Source organism: Dreissena polymorpha, chromosome 7, assembly GCF_020536995.1.
Source record: "Dreissena polymorpha isolate Duluth1 chromosome 7, UMN_Dpol_1.0, whole genome shotgun sequence".
In the NCBI taxonomy this organism is placed as follows: Eukaryota; Metazoa; Mollusca; class Bivalvia; order Myida; family Dreissenidae; genus Dreissena; species Dreissena polymorpha.
This window is the reverse complement of record NC_068361.1, coordinates 2,580,428-2,585,875: the sequence shown is the minus strand read 5'-3', so window position 1 is coordinate 2,585,875 and position 5,448 is coordinate 2,580,428. Positions and strand designations below refer to the sequence as shown.

At 31.9% G+C, this 5,448-nt stretch overlaps 1 long non-coding RNA gene across 1 annotated transcript; it reads right to left on the bottom strand.

The window, feature by feature from the left end:
* Positions 1–983: 983 nt before the first annotated feature.
* Positions 984–4,575, bottom strand: LOC127838631 (uncharacterized). The gene is made up of 4 exons (XR_008029891.1): positions 4,179–4,575; positions 3,371–3,483; positions 2,975–3,068; positions 984–2,603 (listed from the first exon to the last, which is right to left on the bottom strand). It is a non-coding gene; the product is annotated as an uncharacterized LOC127838631 (long non-coding RNA).
* Between the last annotated feature and the right edge of the window lie 873 nt (positions 4,576–5,448).

Here is a 5,448-nt window from a genome sequence, read left to right as displayed (position 1 = left end):
ACGCTTACCTTATCACAAATATCACAAAGCAAAGTGCCGTATGTTGACGTTGGATTGCTTATTTTGATGTTTGATACACACTATCCAACATTGCGAAAATAAAGTGTTTATGGGCATAAATTATCAAGATGAGCATTCGGTGCTGAACTTTCGACAAGGTGACGTCGTATTAGTCATATCATAATTAATTTATATAAGAAGTAATTTAGGTCATCAACAATGCCACCACAAACGTCTGAGGCAAGTTTAAATTAAAAAAGCTAATTATTAAACTATTTAAGTACAAAACAACAATCAAACGGTTATTTAAAAAATAAATCATTACATTTAGTATTTAGGTAATTGCTTTGAATTTGCGCGGTACGGGTTTTTTAATAACATCAGTATTTGAGATAATTATACGTAGTAACATCGCTTAAAAATGAATATACTCGTATTTCAAAATATATGTATTTTAAGTGAATTTGAGTTGTTCACTTTGTTTTACGGAAGCAACAAATAAAAACAGCATTGTTTTGGCCGATACGACGCGAACGTAACATAAGCTACCCCACCAAAAATTAAATTATGACACGTGAACATGCAGACTGTGTAGTTCTTATGTCATCTTTTCATTGTGACGCAATTTGTACAAATTGCAATTGTTTAACTATAATAATGGCCCTTCAACGAATTGCTGCTGTCAACTTCAAGAAAATAATCGACTGTAAGAATGTGCCGAAGCACATTGTATAACAAGCGTTATAATGCACCAAATACATACAACGTTTAGATGAGACAGTTGGTTCGACTCGTCACAGTGTTCATTTATAAATGACGATACATAAAAGATGCACTGTCATAAGTAATCGGAAACATGTTTATAAACGGATAATGCCAAGTTGAGCGTTTGTGTCCCGTATAAGATAATTTGCACAAAAAAAGGTTGATATCATCATTATTTGCGATATGAACAACCATTTAAACGAAACTTGTATGTGACCAAAGCTGGGAAAATCAGTCTTGTGTTCAAAAAATCACATTTTGACTTTTTGGCAATTTTGGATTCTCTGAACATTGTAGTTCACAAAAATGATATAGATTTTTTATTTATCACATTCAAAACTAATTTTATGACCTTCCAAAGTGACCAACCCTACATTTTACCGTCACTAAAAGTTGTCATTTAATACAAAAAAACAACGAAAATTTTCAAACAACAAGCACATTGTTTTATTAAAACAATAATCTTTCCTTTAGTCAAATACATAATTATAGTGCAATAAACTGACAACAGCATTATGGACATTTAAAATGTACCATTTGTGTTGCTATGGTAACCAATCAACATGTTAATAATCACCAGAGCACACAATCACGCCTTTTATAAATCTATGAATTGTATTTTCAATCAAGTGTTTGTTTAAAGGCAAACACAACATTAATTTCACTGTTTTGTAACTAGTTAAACGATAACAATCAATAATGTGTGTGTTCCATGAACAATTTCCTTTTTTTATTCAGTTACATGTGTATTTAAGTATAATGTAACCTCAAACACAACATAATGGAAAAACACAGCATTGAAAAGTGTTGGTTGAAAGTACACTTGGATACTAAATGTTTCGGTAAATGAAATAATCATTATTTATCATTATTTCTGATAGAGAAAAATAGACAAAATAAACAATTACTTAAACATAAAAATTGTTTGTTTTTGTTACCATGGAAACAATGTAGCAAACAAACAAAAATATAGGATTTTCATTGTAAAACATAAATAAATACGATATTCACACTGATTTTGTTCCAGTTTTTCTGATAGGAAGTCTGTGTTCATAAGGTTAAAACAATTGCATGGTTAGATCTACATGGAAAAAATGATTTTTGTTTTGTAAATATGAGATATAAAAAACTTGAAAACAAGCTTGTGCAATTAGAACAACAAAAGTTTGCATTGGACATTTCAAAACCTGTATCAACTGACACATTTAGCAATCGTATACATGTTTTAGCTTTCCTAGGAATAGAGGATTTTTTGCATTGTTTGTGGGAAAATATATCACCCAATACCTTGGCCAAAATAAACACTGATACATGATGTATGTAATTGTTGTGGCACCATCAGAGAAGATCAGATGCGCATCTTAATGCATCTTCTTTTTTTTGGGGGGGGGGGCAAAGTCTGTTTTTTGTTGCTCACCAGTAGCACGTTTCGGACATGTCAAGTTTTTGTTTCATCTATGCGACAGAATTCATGAATGTTTTCAAATAAATACCACTGATGGTCCAGATCAAGCCCTTTGCAAACATTTCTTATGGCAGGTTGTCACAGCTCACATTAACATTCACTTTCGAGACCTTCCTGAGAGTGATTTTGACCACTGGTGAGTCACTAAATTCCCTGCATTCCACAACACCGGGATGCTCCGCTGACACATGGAAAATAATGAAATTTGGTGACATTCTTTATGTGGTGAAACAATGTCATAAAGTAATCCTTCCTGTCTTAGATAACAACAGGATTGGAAGAGTCCCCCACAAGCTGGGGGATGTTGTGGCCTGTCCTTGACGATAACCCCACAGACGCAGCGACATCAGACAACATTTCTGCATTGAAGTTTCTGTATCAAGATTACCATTTAATTAAGAAACAATTGCAAAATATAGTTTTCCTATTATCAAATTATTATTTTGTTGTTGTTGTTGTAATAGAAAACTACAAAGTTTGAAGGATGATTTTGCATGGGATTTTGTTTGCCATATCAAGAATTTCATACCAATAAAACAGCTGAAACTATTAAAATGAATATTTATTTTCCTGTTACAAGACTGACATAAAGTACCTACACACTATTTTTAATTGATTTATGTTTTATTATTTTTATATTTTATTACATGGCAGAACTACTGGATAGACCTATGGAAATGCAAACAAGGTTTATCAAGAAGGATCATGCAGGTCACATACACCATACTGTGATAAGGAATTTACCTCCACTTTGACTTCCAGATGCCAAAGTGCCAATCTGGTGTAAACTTTGTATGTCTTATCAACATAAAGCTTAGTGTGATGATTCTGTGTAAACCTGAAATGTTAAAAAATAATTATTTAAAAAGGTCAGGCTACAATTTAGAATATGTATTTTGTAGTAATTGACTGACTCAAGAATGTTGACTCATTTCAATATATTATTTTAAGAGAATTTTCCTTTTGAGATTGATACCAGAGTAATATTTTTTTTAATATATTTACTACATATCAACATGCTTTACCATTTTGCAATTGCATTACTGCAAACAAATATTTTTAACAACAGGTTTAGCTAAATTAATTTCTCAACATTAAAAAAAGCTATCAGAAACACAATAACTAAGGGCTTGTTATTACCTACAATAACTCTCCACAGAAGGTACCAGATGACTATGTTGTTTTTATTTTGGCCGCAACAGTTGTCACACTGAAAGTGAGAATGCTGTTCGCCAAGACCGTAACTTCCCAACCTGTAGAATATCAAATTATTGGTTATTTATCTACATAACACTTTTTTTATAATAATAATTATTAATTAAATTTGTGCTTAAACATTTAAAAAAAGTAAACCTTAAATTTGTTTTGTTTATCAGCTTCTGCCACATGAAGTTCAGACTGTTCAATAAACGCAGTATCTGATGTTTTTTTTGACAGCTTCTACATCAATATCAATATCAGACTCATCATGGTTTGACTCAAGGTCACTTTCATCACAGGAGTCTGTTCCATATAGCTAATCTAATGGCTAAATAATTTTTTTATACCCCTATATAGTATAAAGACTAGTCTTATACTATATAGGGGTATATTTTTTATGGAGCCATTAGATTAGCTATATTGATAGAATTTCAAACTCCTGTGCTTTCATAATCATCTACCACATCAAACAAATCTTGAGTAGCGGGGTGAGAAGTTTCAAAATAAAGATCATTTACATTCGATAAATCATTTAAATTTAAACACGAAGTGTCCTGGTCTTGTGAAATTTCACATGGAACAGTGTTGGTGTTAATAAATTGAGACATGATATGTTAAAGTCAAATTTAAATCTTCCACCATTTCATGTAAACAATTCAGTTGCTATCGTACAGTTTACTTCCGGGTCAAACTTGCGAGTCGCGAAAATTAATCACAAAGCCAAAATACACATATATCTTTCACTTACCTATTTTAAGCATGTGGAAATATCATTTCCGAACCTTCTTCGATTGAAGACATCCATTAGTACACGATGTCATTTTGATTTACAGCGTTTAATAGCCATTGAAAATGAACACTACGAGACAGGTTGCGCTACCTGTGAACTGCTCAAACGATACAGTGTCTTTCAAGGGGAATAATTTGAATTAAATAAGCGGATTACAAACCACCAAATGTGCCAGTGTTTAAAGGACATATTCATGCTATATTGTGGAAATTTTCAAAGCATGTCATAAATTATGAGCCGAGAAATTGTATGAAAAAGACGAAATATCCAATGCATTTTCGTACAAGATTTTTATCTCGCGATTTCCCGACATAAACGTCAGCGTACACAAGACTGATTTTCGCTGACGACGTCACAATTATACACTTAAATCGATAAACAAACAGGTTGACTGATTGTTATAATAATATTAATTGATTTGTTTAAAAACTGGCATTCCTCTCCGTAAAGGACAAATGGTCCTTCAACTACTCTAGAGTCTTGTTATAGTTGATCTGAGGAATACCTAAACTTTACCCATCTTAGTGCCAAATTTGCAAAAAAAAAGATTGACGTTTGCCCGAATTGCTATGCAAGAATAAACACGATTTGAATATGCCATTAGTGAAAAACACATTTGTCAATAAATTAATTACAGTTTGGTAAGCACCCCGTTTATATAAAATTGTAATATTTGTATTTCGGACGTCACATACATGTTTTATATATTTGTATTTGTAAATTGATTAGCAAGTACGTGATCAGATATTTCGATGAACAACGCCTTAACTCCATTCTAAATTAAAAAAAGACGCAATGCGTTAATATCTGATATGAACTTGATGATTAGCGGCACCTTTTAATTTTCAGGTCCAGTTCAGTATGCAAATTGTTTAAAAAATTGATTTGGTGAAATGTGATAAGCAACGTTTTTATGATGTAAATAATCGTTGAATCGTTTATAATTTTTAGAACCAGTGTCTCTCGTAACTCTTTAAGAGTTGTTGCACTTAGGATTTTGTAATGCTTTTCTGTTATTTTGTGTGCACAAATTAGACGTAAATAAATGTATGTCTGTCTGACACGTGTTTGTGCAGGCATTCAACATACATTAATTTTCATAAATATCATAAATGCAGACGCGCAAACGAGATACTAGAGTCAAAGTAGTAAACATTTTACATGAAACTTTAAAACAATACTGTTGTGTATAATATAGTTTTACTACATTTATGACAAACATAGCATG